Raw genomic sequence first — 18,627 nt, 5'->3', positions numbered from 1 at the left:
ATTACATTATTACTAGGTCAGGGGCCTTGCCTTCAATGCATACTTTGTAATTGAGCTTTTCTTTCAATGCTTAATAGGAGCTTCTTGGGGAAAAAGGATTATTTTGGCTCATAGTTTGGCGGTTCATGGTTCAAGATCAGGTGGCCCCATAATTCTGGCATCTGGTAGAGACTGACAGTGGTGGAGTGTGGGGAGAAAGTACCTCTGGTGAGCAGGGCTACAGGAACAGCACTTTCTCTACAGTCTCTGTGGCTTGTTCTTATAAAGCCCTCATAATTCCAACATGGGTCTCCATCCCAGCAACCAAGTCCAATCCACTCATTTCCCAAAGACTGTAATTGGACCAAGACTACACCCCAGTCCCATTGGCATTAATCTACTCTTATCATGAGACATTGAGATTCAACCATTTGCATCCATCTGGGGAGCCAAGTCCTGTTCAATCCATAACACCTTCCAAATGTCAGGGCTTCCCAACAGTTACCACATCAAGTAGTATTGTGGCCTTAATTTAAAGTGTGTGTGATGATGTGCGAGTGAGTGTTCATGACTGTGACCTCAAAGCCTATTAATGTGCTCACTGTACCAGCATACAATCCTGGGTTAGGGTCATAGAGTGGGGCAGCAGCATATACTTGTAGGGCAAGGAAAGATGCCCAGCTGGTTCTACTACACTCTCAATTCTACGCTAGCTCCTCTCTTACATTTCTTTATCAATGCACTGTAAGAATTACAGGAAAATAAAAGGTCATGGAGGTAGGAGCTATGAACAGAGGCAGGTCTGTGGTTTCTGCGGTAGAAGCAGGTTAGGGCACAAGGTCATCCACTGCTCTAAAATGCACCCGAGAATTGTTTGCATCATCTCCCTCTTACAGAATACATCTTTGCTGCACATAACCTGGCTCTTCATGGGGCCTCAGCATCCCAATTTCTTCCTTTCTGTTTTCTCCCTCTCTGTCTTGCCTTTCTTTGTGAACTGCTTTCCACTCAATCACAGGGGAATGGTTCCAGGTCTTTTGGATGAGATAAAGGATCTGAGATGTGTATGAATGAGAAAAGACAGCACTAAATATAGCATGATTTCATGTTGCACTTGGAAAGCCCAGGAAAATCCTTTTTATCTTGGATATGTGCAAATCAGTGTTCCCATACTTAGCCAGTAATAAACCCTCTGGCCCTTTGGAAGACTCTGAAACACAGTGCTGCTTCCCCCAAGTGATCTGACATATGCCTGTGCTCGCGGTGGGTGTCAAATGCCAGGGAACTGGGGGTATTTGATGTGCCCCAAGGAGTCAGCATATATCCCAGTGAGCTTCTTTACAAATAGATGGGTGGCATTCTTTGTATGAAAGTAGCTGTTCTACATGGCTTTGGTTCTGGGCAGGTTCATGAGAAAAGATTAAATAAAGGAAGCATGGAAGGTGCAGGGAGAATGTGAGAAGATTATTTCCCCCATTGTTGCAAAAGAAGTTGATGGGTCTGCTTGTGAGGCTCTGGTAGTCCAATCTCTTAGGATATGAGCTCTTAGGTCTCTTAGGTGTGGAGCTACCATTCTGGAAAGCCTCTCTCTGCTCTATTTGGATCTGGACATTGGCTCACCTTATTTGGTGTAGGGAACATCTGCTCAATGGATCATACATGGAGCATGAAATCATTTTGTCTGACTGTGTCAAGGCAGCCTTGAGGTCAATTGCCTCTTCATGGGAGGAAGATTACCCTAAATAAGACTTCCTGTCCTGGGCAGCCCACTCATATGGCCAGGCACTGGAAAGCCCTGATGATCACCCCACTTAGTGCTGACATCACCCATGGGGTTGGTTCCCTGAGTACACAGAAGCTGCATTAGAAAACTGTGGCTCTGAGTGTGCCAAGGTACCACCCAACCCATCCAGGATGTGGCAGGTATCCCCATGCCTACAGGTACAGGCCTAAACAGAAGATACACCACCTGTTAGGTTGTGGGAAACCTTAAGTAGATTAATAGGAAGGTGGGGATGAAAAAGGGGTCCCCTCTCTGCTCGGGAGGCACAAGCTGATTAATAAGCACTCTCACCATGTCTGCCTAAGTGTCCCCATGCTGCTGCCAGCAGACCAGAAGGGTCCAAGTGTGACTACTGGTGGATACTGCAGTGTAGGAACTGGTGCTGGCCCCAGTACAACCACCTCTGACTCAGCAGGACTCAGCACCACTGAAGCTGAGTGGTCTCTTTTTGCCAAAGGATTCCTCTTGAGTCTGCCTTCTGTGATGGTCCCCACTCTGCTGGTGTCATTCATGAATATGACTGACTGTCATTCTGGAGTGAAACAAGGAGGGTTGCTACAAAGATGGATCAAATGGGTTGCCCAGTACTCCCTCACATCTAATTGGCTGTGGTTTCCATGGACCCACTAGGCTCTTTGTCCCTGCAAACCTGTACTTCATAGGGGTAGCTGACCTCAAGGTTTCTACCACTCACACATAGGGAGGGCTGTAGGGCCACCCAGAAGGTTTCAGGGCAGTGTTCTGAGTGAAGTTGGCTTGATCTGCTTGCCTCATGTCACTGTTGTTTCTCCCTGGGAGATGCACAAGCACCATTGTGGTGAGGGGTGACACAGTGTCTGCAGCATTCAAGAAGTCTCCCAGACCAATGCTGGCTGAGGCCTCATCTTCAGAACAGTGTGAGGCAGCATGCCTTCCTGAGGGTGCCTGGTTAGGTGATCTGGCCAAGTCACCAGCACAAGAATGTTGGCACCTGCTTAACACTGTTCCAAGTTCTGTTGTGCCCATTGTCCAGGAAGTGAGATCACCTCTTGAGGACTCCTCAATTGAGACTCTTACTCAGACAAGACCCCCCCCAAGGCCATGTGGGCTGCTGAATATTCCCACACCCATGCCATGTGCACACCTGCAAATAGCTACACCAAAACCACCCACAACTCACCAGCACAGGCCTGAAGGTGAAAGCACCCCATCTGGGAGGAGACTTATCTGGAGTCTGGTCAGTGGAGTCAGGTCTGATGGTTTCTTTTTCCAGGCCTGTGTCCCTGGACAAATCCTTGTGCCTCTGGCACTTAGCCTCCCCTCTGCTACCAGGGGCTGCCCTCAGGTGTTTAGACCATAAAACACCTGTGCGACCTTTGAACCCCGAGGGCTTGTGTCTCTCACAGCTTATTCTCAACCCAGAAATGGAGGGACTCCAAGAAGCACTGGGAGAAAGAATATTGCATGCTGGCCCAACCCTGCAGGGTTCTGTGTCATCCAAGGAAAGCCACTTCCCCTCATGGTATCTTCTTTCACCACAGGAATGTTGAGATTTGCATAGACTTATGGGTGGTCTCTGTAGCAGGGAATTCTATATGGCTCCCACTACATTCAGAATCAGCTCAGGGTCTCTTCTGGGACTCTGAGATTGGCAATGCCAAACACAACCCCCATGCAATCATCCCTCTTGGCACCTAAGTCCTGTGATAACCTCCTCTCCATGTGGACAGCACTCAGGGTTTGATTCCTAAGAAATGAAACTTGACAAAAGTGATGAAATGGCACTGCCGAAACTGTAAGGCCATCTCTGTGGCTGTTGCAATCTATTCCCTCTTTCTCTTTCTCTCTCTCTACCCTTGTTCTACAAAAACAGGCAGGGATATTATCAGCTTCTTCTGGAGAGGCCCCAGTGAAAGGGAACAGAGTCTCAGTAAAGTTCAAAAAGCACTGAGGCTCTCAGCTTGGTCTGCAGCTTGCCAGCAACAGGGCAGTGAGTGAGCTCAGAGGCAATCAAACCCTGTTGAACCACAGCTGATAGTGTGGGCATAGCCTCCTGAGGGATTAGAATGACTCTCCTGACAGATATGGGTCTGGATCCCAGTCTGTATGTTCTTTTCTTTTTTTTTTTTAACATACTAAATCAGTTGGGACAACAGCTCTCTGTCTGCCTCAAAATAATCTAATTATAGCACCCAGAATCTCCTTTATATCTGATGCAAAGTTAAATACTTATTTGTGGGATTATTATTTGAAGAGACAGAGTTAACAATTTAATATAACTCTAGTATATTACAGTAATGGCACAATAAATCAGTTTATTACAGGTTGAAACATCATTTTTTCATTATTAATGGGGTACAAACAAATACTGGATACTTTTTAAAAGGCAGATAAACCACAAAATTCTGGTCTGCAGGTTCTTTGGCATCAGAAATATCTGGCCAGCAGCAACAGGATAGGCCTAGCCTTTGGGGTCAGTCTTGCACTGCTCCCCCATGCCCAAACCCTCTGCAGCCACATGACCCCTTCCCCTCCCTGGCCATACTCACCTCTGTCCCAGTCTGCAGCACTCAGCCCTCCCTACTCACAGCTCCAGGGCTGATCCTGTACTTCTAGTTGCATCATCAATGTCACCATAGGGACACCCTTGCCTCCACCTGGTGACCCTCAGCCTTACCTTTAGCCCTGGCCTCAATTTCCCTCTAGGACTTTCTCTTCTTTTTCTGGACTTGCTATGGACCTTTTTTGTTTCCCCATCTCCAAAATGAGCAGGTCCTCATTGGCCATTTCAGAGATGTGCCCAAGCCCAGCAGGGTCCTGACCAGGGCATGTCTGGGGCACAGATGCTGACTGTAAAGATTAGAGTCCCTGAGACAGTGTACCCTGCAGATGCTGATGCTAAGGGTGGTAGGTCATGCTGGCTGAGAGTAGCAACACACAACCTGACCCTTGGTGCTCTTCCTTGAGCCCTGGGGCACTGCTGCCCTCTTGTGGCCAATGCCAACCTGGCAGCTGCAGACAGGAATTCCAGAAACCATAGCACCCTAAGTTTATGGGTTCCCATTATAGTGTGCCTCCCATTGGCCACTTTGGGGGTAGGATTAAGCTTCACCAAGGGAACTTGGTTGTGTCTCCAAAGAGGATTGAACCAGTCCTCAAATGGTCATAACAGCTAGGTCTGGGCCAGGTTGAAGCCAGGAACCTGAACTTTATCCTGGTCTACCACATGGATAAAAGGGCTCCATGAACTTGAACCATTAATTGCTGCTTCCCATGACCCTGAGACACAAGGTCATCCAGTGGCATCTTTTTTTTAATTAATTAATTTATTTATTTATTTGGACATGTAGAGTTATAGATAGTGAGAGAGAGAGACAGAAAGAAAGGTCTTCCTTCCATTGGTTCACTCCCCTAATGGCTGCAATGGCTGGAGTTGTGCTGATAAGAAGCCAGGAGCCAGGTGCTTCTTCCTGATCTCCCATGCAGGTGCAGAGGCCCAAGTTCCCAGGTCATAGCAGAGAGCTGGACTGGAAGAGGAGAAACCAGGACTAGAACCCAGCATCCATATGGCATGCTCGTGCCGCAGGCAGAGGATTAACCAAGTGAGCCACAGCGCCGGCCCCCCAGTGGCATCTTTACTTTCTGGACAGATAGACCACTGCCACCTGAAGAGATCTGTACTTTGGAGCATTAGGCCTGCTGGAGTTTGTTACTTGCTCACCTCCTCTGCCACTGAGAAGGCCCACTGTTCCATATGGACCCTGTGCTCTTCTGTCAGTACACCCTCAGGGAGTGCTGCAGAACTGATCGAGTCTCCCTGGGAAGCCAGTCTTGGTTCTCTGGCTGATATCCATCTTCCAGTGCTCTCTTTTGGCTCAAAAACCAGATATCAGGAGTGTTGTTCTTCATGGGTGTAACAGCATAACCTCAATTGTTGGCAACCAGGTAGGCCCCTTCACTTGTAACACATAAGAGTGAAGGTGTCCTTGTGGATTCCCAAAACACCCCCATGAATAGCTGACATGGGCCTTGTTCAACCCTTGCCTCAGCCACTGCCACTGGGCTGTCCTGGTCCCACAGGCAGAGGGTCTCTGGCATTCCAAGCTCCGCATCCCCACAGGTGGGTAAAGGGACATATAAAGGTCCCCTTGTGCTGTGGTAAGACAAGGTGAGGTGTGGTCAGGCATGTTTGGAGGCTGGGGAAGAGCAGGAGGCAGCCATGCAGCATGGGAACAAGGCCTCACACCACAGGGCTGTGGAACATCCATCCATACATTTCAAAAAATAGCTTGATGTCTAGCTAGTTGACTCTGAAAATGTGAATGAACCCCATGTACATTGTGGGGTGTTTTCCATCTAATATACTCTGAGCTCTGTTTAATTGTTTCAGGCTGTTTCAGTAGGTCCTCACTCTTGAATGAATCTCCAACTCCCCAGCAATGAGATCTTATGAGATATTCTTTCACTTACCTACTCTTTCTTCATTACATTACATTTAATGTATACACACACAAATAGTAATATTACATATAAACAGCTTCACTCATACATCCTACCAAATGTTTGAGGAAGACAGAATACTAATTCCATACAAACTGGTTAAGAAAATGGAAAGAAGTAATTCCCAGTTCATTTTGTGAAGTCAACATTGCTCTGAAGTTAAGACCAATAAGACTCTGCAAACAAAGAACCTGGTGTACACTAAGGTCATCTTGTGTTATTTTCAAAATTTAACATCCTCACAATACTTTAATGTAGATATTACTTTAAAAAGTCAAAAATGAGGGAAGTGAGGCTCAGTGTGACTCATGTGTCCAAAGTTACACATTTATTGAAGTGAGATAAATATAGCTCATTTGACTCAAAAAAGTCCAAACCTGCTCCTTCACACCAACTTTCCAAAATGCTTCCCATCAACTGACTGTAGATTTTTTTAAATAAGATATAGAATATTTCATATTCCAGAGGTAGTCTGAATCACTTTTTAAAGATACTTTTATTTGAAAGGCAGAATTAGAGAGAAAGAGAAGAGAGAGGAGAGGAGAAGAGAGAAAAGAGGAGAGGGGAGGGGAGGGGAAGGGATGGGAGGGGAGGAGAGGGGAGGGAGAATCTTTCCTCCACTCATTCACTCCCCAAGTGGCCAGAACAGTTGGAACCTGGCCACTCCCAAGCCAGGTTCTTCCAGGTCTCCCCTGTGGGTGAAAGGGCCGAGTCCTTGGGTGATACTTGGGTCATCTTCTACTTCATTCTCAGGTACACTAGCAGGGAGGTGATCAGAAGTGGAGCAGCTGAGACTTCAACCAGCACCCATATGGGATGCCAGCACCTAGGCTGTGGCTTTACCCACTACAATACAATACTGGCCTTAGGAGAACATTTTAAGGATTTTATTAATGCATTTGATTCTTAAGGTCATAGCAAACACATGACAATCACTACAGCACAATTATCAATTCTCATGTTAATGTGATATTAATACAAAAAGAACAGATTCAATGAGTTCATAGATACACATCTATGAATATAATGATATCCTCCTTTATATGAAAAAAATCTTTATAGTTTAGAATACTCATGTTTTTGGTTCACAAAACCATGACTATTTTGCTAAATCAATCAATTGTTTTCTTTCTAGAATATGGCACTAAGAGTCACATGTATTCTCATTGCTGGGATTAGTATATAGACAACCAATCAATATTTGCATATAATTATCCTGTTAATGTTTATTATTAAAGGTAAAATTTTTACTAATAAGGACAAAATTCTCTCTGAAATAAAACGTTAGCTCACCACTGTGCAATGATTTTAATGGCTTTTATCGCGCACTCCATGAGAAATTTCTAGCATAAATGTGTCTGTTATTCCTCCTTTCCTTTCCAAAATATTTACCAGTTGCTACACACATTATCGAGCAATTGATGCCAGTGTAAGTTACTACAAAAATTACTGAGCAGTTAATTGATTTCTGGAGAGGGCCTGAACCACTGCACAGGTATATCACAGTTCTCTCTAGTGACATATTTCTCTAAATGCTAATGAAGTGTAGCCTTCAGGGCCTTCCATGTGCTTTGCTATAGATGCACCTAGATCTTACCTTATCCAAAGGCCTCTAAAAATTAAAATAATAAAAGTATTCAATGTGATACAAATTATGACACATTCAAAGGAGGCTGTTTTCAAAAAATGAAAGTATAAAATTGTGGAGGGGAGTACAGATAAAAAGTAGAAATGTTATCTCCCAAGCTTTTTTTAAATCTTTTTTTTTTTTGACAGGCAGAGTGGACAGTGAGAGAGAGAGAGAGAGAAAGGTCTTCCTTTTTGCCGTTGGTTCACCCTCCAATGGCCGCCAAGGCCGATGTGCTGCAGCCAGTGCACCACGCTTATCCTGGTCTCCCATGGGGTGCAGGGCCCAAGCACCTGGGCCATCTTCCACTGCACTCCTGGGCCACAGCAGAGAGCTGGCCTGGAAGAGGGGCAACCAGGACAGAATCCAGCACCCCGACCAGGACTAGAACCTGGTGTGCCGGCGCCGCAGGCAGAGGATTAGCCTATTGAGCCGCCATGCCAGCCTTTTTTTAAATCTTAAGGGAAAATGAAATTAAAAAAAGGTGTATTATAAGTAGGACCAAGAAAGCATACCCATCTGTAAGCCTAATCCTGTGCTATTTATGAATAGTCATTGAGTTGTAATATTTATCATGAATACCAACAGTATTTATATTTCCAGTTTTAACATTATAGTATGTGTTGCCAGCAATGTGGCATAGCCCATAAAGCCGCCACCTGCAGTGTTGTTATCCTATATGGGCACCAGTTTGAGTCCTGGTTGCTCCACTTCCAATCCAGCTCTCTGCTATGGCCTGGGAAAGCAGTAGAAGATGGTCCAAGTCCTTGGGCTTCTGCACCCATGTGGGAGACCTGGAAGAGGCTCCTGGATCCTTGCTTCAGATTGGTGCAGCTCTGGCCATTGTGACCATGTGAAAAGTGAACCAGAGGATGAAAGAACTCTCTCTCTCTCTGCCTCTCCTGTGTGTAACTTTTGTAGTTAAATAAATAAATCTTAAAAAAAAACCCTTAGTATGTGTATATATTTATAAAAAGTGAATTGCACATTTTTCCTGTGGCTTCTCGTGTATACTGCATCCAAAATAGGAAGCTTTCCAAACATTCACTAGCCTAATTATTGTTTGCTTTTGTACATATTTGGCCATGCTTTCTTATATATGTATGTTATCCAACTTGGCACAACTTGTCTGATATTTAAAATAATATTTTATATGTAGGGCACTGTACTGATTCTTGTACAGCTGTAAGTTCATGTATTTAATTAATCGATTTCATATCACCTTCTAGATAACCAGTCTGTTTTATCTTGGGCTTGTGTCCCTGCATTCTTTTAATTTGCCTTTTTTATTTCTTTATTTTCCTGTTTTCCTCCCAGAGATCAGGCTTGTGCTATAACTCTTATGCACAACACTTTGCTTCATCCAGAGAAAAGGAAACTGTAACATTCACAAATCTCATTCTGCATAACTTACCCCTTTCAATATCTTGAAGTACATTGGAATGGTTTATCTTTTATTTGTTTAGCTTTAATTCTAGATTCTCATCAGATAATAAAGAATGGTCGAAAGAGAAATAGTTGAGGGTGACTCATGCCAGGGGCCATCGGAGGGAGCGCGCCCCCCCTCCCCGGCCGTGTGGCCGCTACTGGGGTGCCCCATTCCTGTTGGCCCCCGCGGGAAGACCCTGGGGCTCCCCGCCCTGTTACCAGGGTCGGGGCCTCAGGTGAGACCCGCGGGGTGGGAGTGGGGGGAAGGGACCGCAGGGCGGAGACGTTGGGGAAATGGCAAGTGTGAAACCAGAAGGGGGTGCCTTAAAGGGAAGGTCACTATTTTACCGCCAACTCGTGCCCGCTGGGCCGGCACCGCCCTCTTAAAGGGCCAGAGGCTGCGTTTTACAGAGGCCACTCCTCTTGCTTGTTTCCCCCCTAAAAGGAGTTGTCTTATTAAAGGGCCCTGAGGGCTGAGTAGGTAACAACAGGAAAAGCTCCCTGGCCGCTCAGTCGCGGCACCCTCTTAAAGTGGAAGTCCGACCAGCACCACGGCTCAACAGGCTAATCCTCTGCCTTGCGGTGCTGGCACACCGGGTTCTAGTCCCGGTCGGGGCGCCAGATTCTGTCCCGGTTGCCCCTCTTCCAGGCCAGCTCTCTGCTATGGCCCAGGAGTGCAGTGGAGGATGGCCCAAGTGCTTGGGCCCTGCACCCCATGGGAGACCAGGATAAGCACCTGGCTCCTGCCATCGGATCAGCGTGGTGTGCAGGCTGCAGCACACTGGCCGCAGCAGCCATTGGAGGGTGAACCAACGGCAAAAAGGAAGACCTTTCTTTCTGTCTCTCTCTCTCACTGTCCACTCTGCCTGTCAAAAACAAACAAACAAACAAAAACAACTAAAAAAAAAAGTGGAAGTCCGACATGCTGGAAGGGTGTGGACCAGCCTTGGAGGGGCTGGCTCTGCTCCGTGCACCTGCGGGGCCATGGCCACTTGGACCCCGGAGATGCTCGGCCTTCCTAGAGGAGCACCAGCTTCTGGGCACGCACGGGTCCCTGCAGAGGCCTTGCCTACCGTTTCAAGGGGGGGGGGGTGCTCATTCATCCGTTCACTCATTCATTCTTCAAAGGAATTCGTTCCCTGGACACAGGCCCCGTTTCTGTGGCGTGGGGAAACCAAGGCAGAGGCTGCATCCTGGGTGGCCCTCTGCACGCTGGGGCGGCCCTGCAGCAGGGGCTGCTGCAGTCGGTGTTGGGGGTGGTAGATGAGGGTTGAACAAGCCCCACGAGTCAGTCTGGCGACATCTGGATCCGGTGTGGTGGTCCCGGCTGTGGGGGCGTGGTTGGTACTGGTGGCGTGCATGGGACAGCCCCACACAACACTTTGGTCCAGCCACCGCTGAGGCGACGAGTGCCACAGAGACACGGATGAGGCTGGGGCAGGGACTGGGGAGTGTCGGCAAAGACTTGGGAGTGAGGCGGGGGCTGGGGATGCTGGCATGCAGGAGAAGTCCGGCAGGTGCCCCAAGGAGGGAGCAGGCTGGCGGCCAGGGTGACACACAGCCTTAGAAGGCACGGAGGGGAGGAGGCCGCAGGCCATGGGGCGACGACAGGCTCAGACACGGGAGCTCTGGGAGGTCTCAGGGCAGCGGAGTGGAGTGGCCTCCCTGGAGCTGCTGTGTCGGGAAAGATGGGGTTAGGAAGGGAAGGGGTGGGGGCAGAGGCCTGCCGTGGCCTCCAGGAGAGGAGGTGGCAGCACACAGGTGGGCCTCCAGACGTGCCCGGGTTCCGCACGGGACCCCGCTGGCGGACCGCCTCCCGAGAGCCAGGGGGAGAGAGGCGGCAAGGAAGGCCGGGCGTCCCTGGCTGCCACCTTCAGACAGAAGACAGGGGTTGAGTAGGGGTTGAAGCTGGTGCAGGAAGCTGGGGTGGGGTTGGAGTTGGGCATGGTAAGTCCGAGGTGTCCCAGGGCCACGTGGCAGGGGCGTGCAGCCCTGGGAGTGGAGATGGCTCCCAGGGGGAGACATGTGGGAATTCGAGGGCACAGGCCAGGAGGGCAGTGGGCTCTGCGTGGGGGAGGGGTCTCAGCATTCTCCATTGCGTGGGGTGGTCCTGCAACCCTGCAGTGTTGAGAAGGACCCTTGGCCTCACCCCGAGGCCGCCAGCACCTGCCCTCCAGACGATAGACAGCTGGGGCTCCCCTGGGAGATGGAAGCCGCTGGTGCGCTGGCAGGAAGCTGAGGGCTCCCTCTCCGGGTTGCTTGTGTTTTCCTCAGAGCCGGCGTGGTCCGTGGCAGGGTTGCACGCTTAGAGCAGGAAAGGACTGGGTGCTGGAGTCTGGGGAGAAGAGAGGCTGCCAGGGAGCCTCAGAGCCAGGGGTGTGTGCAGTGGGGCCGGCCAGGCCGCCTCAGGGGCCAGCATAGGCTGGGGGAGGGGCTGTGAGAATGGGCGCGGGACAGTGGCACAGGGCCCACAGCAGCAGGGGCCACACACCTGGTGGTGTCCAGGGATTGGGGTTCCAAGAGGGGGTGAGCTAGGAGGCAGGGTGATGGTGGCTAGGGACTGGCTGGAGGCCAGGGCCCTGCAGAGGCTGTGGTCAGACTGAAGGGTTAGGGCGAGGCTGGGCCGCAGCCCCTGTGGAGGGGTAGGTGGGTGAGGTCTTTAGGGAGCTGCGGGCGGGCGGCAGATGACGAGGCCTCGTGTACGGGCAAGGAGCACAGTCCTGCTGGCCGCGCCCAGGCTGCTCAGTCCGGGGACATGGCCAGCATCGCGAGGGTGACCCGTTGTCCCAGTTTGTCGGGCGGTTTCCATTTTGACACTAGCTGCCTCTTTTCCTGGGCAACCCTGGGCTGCTGGGAGCGCACATCCCACAGGAGCCCCCCCCTCCCCCGCGGGGTGGGTGGCCCGGGGAGGCAGGCCAGTGTGGCCTGGGGCTGAGTGTAGCGCCCGCCGCTGACCCAGAATCCCTCCACCAGGTGTGATGGTCAGCTCCCACGCGGACATGGCGCCTGCCTCCACCGTGGAGGGGGCCGGGGAGAAGCCAGGCCCCGCCCCCGCGCCCTCAGCCCAGTATGAGTGTGGGGAGTGCGGCAAGTCGTACCGCTGGTCCTTGTGGCTTCTGCACCAGCCGGCCCAGGAAGTGACCATGGTGCCGCGACCCGCCGGCGTCGCTGGCCCCCGGGTCCCCTCTGCCACAGCCTGCTCCCGCCGCCGCGCCCGGCTTTGCCTGCCTACCCTGCGGAAAGTCCTTCCGGACGGTGGCCGGCCTCTCCCGCCACCAGCACAGCCACGGGCTTGGCGGCAGGAAGGCCTTTCGCTGCGGCAGCTGTGACAGTGCCTTCCCGCAGCTGGACAGCCTCCTGGCGCACCAGCAGTGACACGTGGAGGAGGCGGCGGCCAGGCGCCCGCCCCCGTAGGCGGAGGCCCCGAGGTCAACCTGCCCCCAGGAGCCGCTGGTTCCCGCCGCCCCCGCCTCGGCCTCTGCGGAGCGCCCTTACAAGTGCGACAAGTCATTCAAGGGCTCCTAGGGCTGCGGTACCATCTGCGGGACCACACGGGCGATCGGCCCTACCCATGCGGTGAGTGCGGCAGGGCCTTCAAGCCCTCCTCCCTGCTGGCCATCCACCAGGGCGTGCACACGGGGCTGCGCGCCTTCACCTGCGGCCAGTGCGGCCTGGCCTTCAAGTGGTCGTACCACTACCAGTACCACCTGTGGTTGCTCGGCGAGTGCCCCTACCGCGTGCGGGGAGTGCAGCAAGGCCTTCCGCAACACGTCGTGCACAGGGGCAAGCACGCCGACGCGTGCGGCGTCTGCGGCAAGACCTTCGCCCAGACCTCCAACCTGCGACAGCACCAGAGCGTGCACACGGGCAAGCGCCAGTCCGCTGCCCGCTCTGCCCCAAGACCTTCCCGCACTCCTCCAACCTGCTGCTGCACCAGCGCACGCACCTGGCCCAGCGCCCCTTCGCCTGCCCCGTGTGCGGCCGCGGCTTCGTCATGGCCGCCTACCTGCAGCGGCACACGCGGACGCACGCCCCCACTGGCGCTGCTGGCACCGCAGTCCCCGCGGCCCGCCCGCACCTGCCCCGCTGGCCGCCGCCCCGGCCCCGCTGGCCACGCAGGACGTGACTTGCTCTCGCACTCCAGGCCACGCTCTCCCTCGAAGTGAAGGGGGGCGCGGTCCCGGACCCAGCAGTCCCCAACTCGCAGACGTTTCTCCTAGTGCAGACTGCCCAGGGCCTCCTGCTGATCCCCAGCAGCCTGCAGCCCCCCCCCCCCCGCACCCCCCAAGCTCATCCTGCTGCCCTCCGCCGGCGCTAGGGCCGGGGGCGGCCGCGAGAGGCCATGTGAGAGGGCAGTGGGGAAAGCTGGTCAGGGGGCAGGAGTCGTGTGGCTGCCAGGCCCACGAGGTCTGGGAGGGCGTTGCGGGCACCGGTGCGGGGGGGGGGGGGGGGCAAAGCCTGATTGTTCTGCAGAACATAGGGGGCGGGGAGGCAGGGCCGCAGGAAGTGAGTGGGGTCCAGCTGCAGCCTGCCCAGGAAGTGACCATGGTGCCGCTGCAGCGCGTGGCGGGCCAGCTCTCGGGTTTCGGCGGGGCAGCCGTGACCTCCGAGGCCCCCAACCTGCTGGTGGTGTAGAGTGGAGCCGCGGAGGAGCTGCTCACGGGCCCGGGCCCTGGGGAGGCGGGGGACGCAGAGGTCGGCACGGGGGTGGTGCAGGACATCCTCTTTGAGATGCTGCAGACGGACAAGGGGCTGCAGAGCGTGTTGGTGCTGAGCGGGGCGGACGGGGAGCAGACCCGGCTGTGCGTGCAGCAGGTCGAGACCCTCGCCCCCGGCCTCAGCGAGCCGCCCACCCCCGGTCCGCCCGGCCAGAAGCTTCTCACCATCCGCAGCGCCCCCGCCAGCGAGCTGTTGGAGAGCAGTGGCGCCGGGGGAGGCGCAGGCACACTGCAGCTCCTGGCCCCTCCGCCGCCGCCGCCGCCTGGCCCCGTGGCTGCCCCCGCCGGGCTCCCCGCCGCTCCCCAGCCCAGATGGTACAAGTGGTCCCCGCAGGAGCTGGGCCCGGCGTCGTGATCCCGCAGGCCCTGCCTTCCATTCAGATCGTGCAAACCCTGCCCTCCGTCCAGCTGGTGCATACGTGTTGAGGCCCCACGGGTGTCCGCGCTCGCCTCACGCAGACCCCGCCTGCAGACTGTAGGGCCTGCGGGCCAGCTTGGTTAATAAAGACCGCGGATCTCTAAAAAAAAAAAGAGAGAGAGAGAGAGAGAGAGAGAAATATTTGAATGCTATTTCCAAATTTTTGATCGAATTTTTGACCATTTTTCAGAATTTTTATGTTTGTAATGATAAGAAATAAAATACTTTACTATGCACTTATATATCTGTGGAATCATTTAACGCATATTTACCAACTGGTATTTATCTTCAAAGTTGAAATCGTCATACCCACACAAATAAAATTGGCATAATTTACCATTTTCAAGATATTTTGATATCCAGCTTTCTAAATAATAACAGTAATATTTTGTATTCTGAATTGAATAGCTCTGGAAAAAGAGAAGTCCATTGTTTGAAATGCAAACTTTACATCCAATATTTTTGAGATAAATTACTTTTATAAGAGTTTTTTGAAAATAGAATGCTATAATATCACTTTTTAAAAACTATGAGTACTTATTAAAATTATCATTGGAAATTGACTTTTTAAATTCCATATAAAATTATTCGGAAACTCATTTGGGAAATGTGTTTTTATATATGTCACAGGATACATATTAGGCGGTACTAACTGTAAGTGTTAATTCTTTAAACAACACTGGGGTGATGGAAGTAAGTAAATTATTTCTCCTGTAATTTTTTCCTGTCTTTTGTAATCTCCTACATATTAGCAAAACTGTACCTTATGTTTGTAATCAGTATCCATAATTTTTAAGTGGAAAATAATTCAGTTAATGGTTGATGTAAGTTGTGTATGGACAAAATGCCCATGAAACTAAGTCAGTAAAGGATCAAGCTAAATTGGCTCAGTTTATAAATATATTTTTATTTGACTGTTGTCAGTCATAAATAATCATCTTCAAACACCAAACCTGGACAAATTTGTTGTCATTCATCAGGGGATGTTTATAAAAAAGTTCCAAGTTATTAGTGGAAAAAGAAAGAGGAATACAGAAATTCCTTTTGTGGAACATTTTTTGAAATCCTAACCATCATTTATAAAAGATAACTTAGGTACAGTTTTTAAAACTTGAATTTCAATTCCAAAAGTTTAAGACATTCCTGAATAGCTGCCCACTTTTCCCTGTCACGTGCATTCTCTCCATTAAACCATGTAACTTTGCATTTCCATCTAATTGGGCACTCTCCCTCAGATTCTGTCCCATCTGTTCTGAAGGTTCATTAAACCTTGCTACCTTGCTTACAATAAAAAAAAAAAATGCAAACCACATGTTTTATTTACTTGAAAGGCAAATGTAGGCGGAGCCAAGATGGCGGAAGAGTGAGGACGCACACAGCAGTTTGGGAAAAGAAATTTTAACAAGGATGGAGTTACTGTACCCTTAAGAGACTCAGAGGAAAAAACCGCAGAGGAAACTCTTCCGGATCTAGTGGATGTGACACGGAGGACCTACGAGGAGCGTAAGGTGACCCACTGCCGCGCCGCGCTGCACCGCGCCACGCCGAGCCCTGCCGAGCCGCGCCGCCGCACAGAGCCGCACCTAACAGCGCCCAGCTGCGCCGTGCCGACCCGACCCGCACTGAGCCGAGCCACGGACACGGGGGCCACTAGAGATGGGAAAACAGCGAACCAGCTACAGAAGCCCACCCACAGAATTTGAGCCCCGGCGCTGGAAGCACAGGTAACCCGAGACATTGGCCGCGAAGGTTAGACTGTGGTCCGAGCTCACGCGGGGGGGGGGGGGAACTACACCAGGCTGACTGAAAGAGGAAAAAAAAAAGGGGGGGGGGAACCAGCTGGGACACTAGCCTCTCTGCACTCTCCTTAGAAATGCCAGAAAGACAAAGAGCAGGGACCACTTTACATAAGAAAAACTCTTTAGCCTAGGCAACACTGAAGAACCAAACAGCTCTTTGGCCACACCTCCAAGATGCCAAACAAATATAGAAACCAAAGCAACAAGTGCAAGGAAGTCACTCTCATGCCCCCAAATGAAAAAGGCACCCCAATCCAAGATTATGAAGATGATGAGATAGAAGAAATGCAAGAAGCGGATCTCAAAAAATTGGTAAGATCATTAAGAAGCTCTCAAAAACAAATTCTTGAACTACAGAAATCCTTAATGGACAAGATAGAAAACCTCTCTCGCGAAAATGAAATATTAAGGAGGAATCAAAATGAAATGAAACAATTAGTAGAACAAGAAACAGAGATAGTGATGAGAAACCATAATGAAATGAAGAATTCAATAGATCAAATGACAAACACATTAGAGAGCCTTAAAAACAGAATGGGTGAAGCAGAAGAGAGAATATCAGAATTAGAAGACAGAGAACAGGAAAGGAAACAGGCAAACCAAAGAAAAGAAGAGGAAATTAGAAATCTAAAAAAATATTGTCAGGAATCTACAGGATACTATTAAAAAACCGAACATTCGGGTCCTAGGAGTTCCTGAAGGCATGGAGAGGGAGAAAGGATTAGAAGGCCTTTTTAGTGAGATACTAGCAGAAAATTTCCCAGGTTTGGAGAAGGACAGAGACATCATAGTATAGGAAGCTCATAGAACCCCTAATAAACATGACCAAAAGAGATCCTCACCACGACACGTTGTAATCAAACTCACCACAGTGAAACATAAAGAAAAGATCCTAAAATGTGCAAGAGAGAAATGCCAGATTACTCTCAGAGGATCTGCAATTAGACTCACAGCTGACTTCTCTTCAGAAACCCTACAAGCTAGGAGAGAATGGTGAGACATAGCCCAGGTACTAAGAGAGAAAAACTGCCAACCCAGAATATTATATCCTGCAAAGCTCTCCTTTGTGAATGAAGGTGAAATAAAGACCTTTCAGAGCAAACAGAAATTGAAAGAATTTGTCGCCACTCGTCCAGCCCTGCAAAAGATGCTTAAAGATGTGTTACATACAGAAACACAGAAACACGGTCACCAATATGAAAGAAGGTAAAGGAAGGAAACCTCACAGCAAAAGATCACAGGAATCTCAAACCATATATTAGAAAATATCTTTGGCAAATGGCAGGGCAAAGTTACTCCTTCTCAATAGTCACATTGAATGTTAATGGCTTGAACTGTCCAATTAAAAGACACCGATTGGCTGATTGGGTTAAGGAACAAAATCCATCTTTTTGCTGCTTACAAGAAACCCATCTATCCAACAATGATCCATATAGGCTGAAAGTGAAAGGCTGGAAAAAGATATACCATGCCAACAGAAATGAAAAAAGAGCGGGCGTAGCCATCTTAATATCGGACAACATAAACTTTACCACAAAAACTGTTAGGAGAGACAAAGAGGGGCACTATATAATGATTAAGGGATCCATTCAACAGGAAGATATAATGATTATCAATGTATATGCACCTAATTACAGGGCACCAGCTTATTTAAAAGACTTGTTAAGGGACTTAAAGGGAGACTTAGACCCCAATACAATAGTACTGGGGGACTTCAATACTCCACTCTCAGAGATAGACAGATCAACAGGACAGAAGATCAACAAGGAGACAGTAGATTTAAATGACACTATAGCCCAAATGGATCTAACAGATATCTACAGAACATTTCATCCTACATCAAAGGACTTTACATTCTTCTCAGCAGTACATGGAACCTTCTCTAGGATTGACCACATACTAGGCCATAAAGCAAGTCTCAGCAAATTCAAGAGAATTAGAATCATACCATGCAGCTTCTCAGACCACAAAGGAATGAAATTGGAATTTAGCAACTCGGGAATCCCTAGAGCAAATGCAAACACATGGAGATTGAACAACATGCTCCTGAATGAACAATGGGTCATAGAAGAAATTAAAAGAGAAATCAAAAATTTTCTGGAAGTAAATGAGGATAACAGCACAACATACCAAAACCTCTGGGATACAACAAAAGCAGTGTTAAGAGGGAAAGTTTATATCAATAGGTGCCTACATCAAGAAATTGGAAAGGCACCAAATAGATGAGCTTTCAAGTCATCTCAAGGATCTAGAAAATCTGCAGCAAACCAAACCCAAACCCAGTAGGAGAAGAGAAATAATTAAAATCAAAGAAGAAATCAACAGGATTGAATCCAAAAAAATATTACAAAAAAATCAGCCAAACAAGGAGCTGGTTTTTTGAAAAAATGAACAAA

At 49.7% G+C, this 18,627-nt stretch overlaps 1 pseudogene; it reads left to right on the top strand.

Moving 5' to 3' along the window:
- Window positions 1-12,440: 12,440 nt before the first annotated feature.
- Window positions 12,441-14,440, top strand: LOC133771099 (zinc finger protein 628-like; annotated as a pseudogene).
- The last annotated feature ends 4,187 nt before the right edge of the window (window positions 14,441-18,627 follow it).

The sequence above is a fragment of the Lepus europaeus genome, chromosome 12, assembly GCF_033115175.1.
Source record: "Lepus europaeus isolate LE1 chromosome 12, mLepTim1.pri, whole genome shotgun sequence".
NCBI lineage: Eukaryota > Metazoa > Chordata > Mammalia > Lagomorpha > Leporidae > Lepus > Lepus europaeus.
Note: the sequence above shows the minus strand (reverse complement) of the source record. Positions and strands in the feature narration are given on the sequence as shown.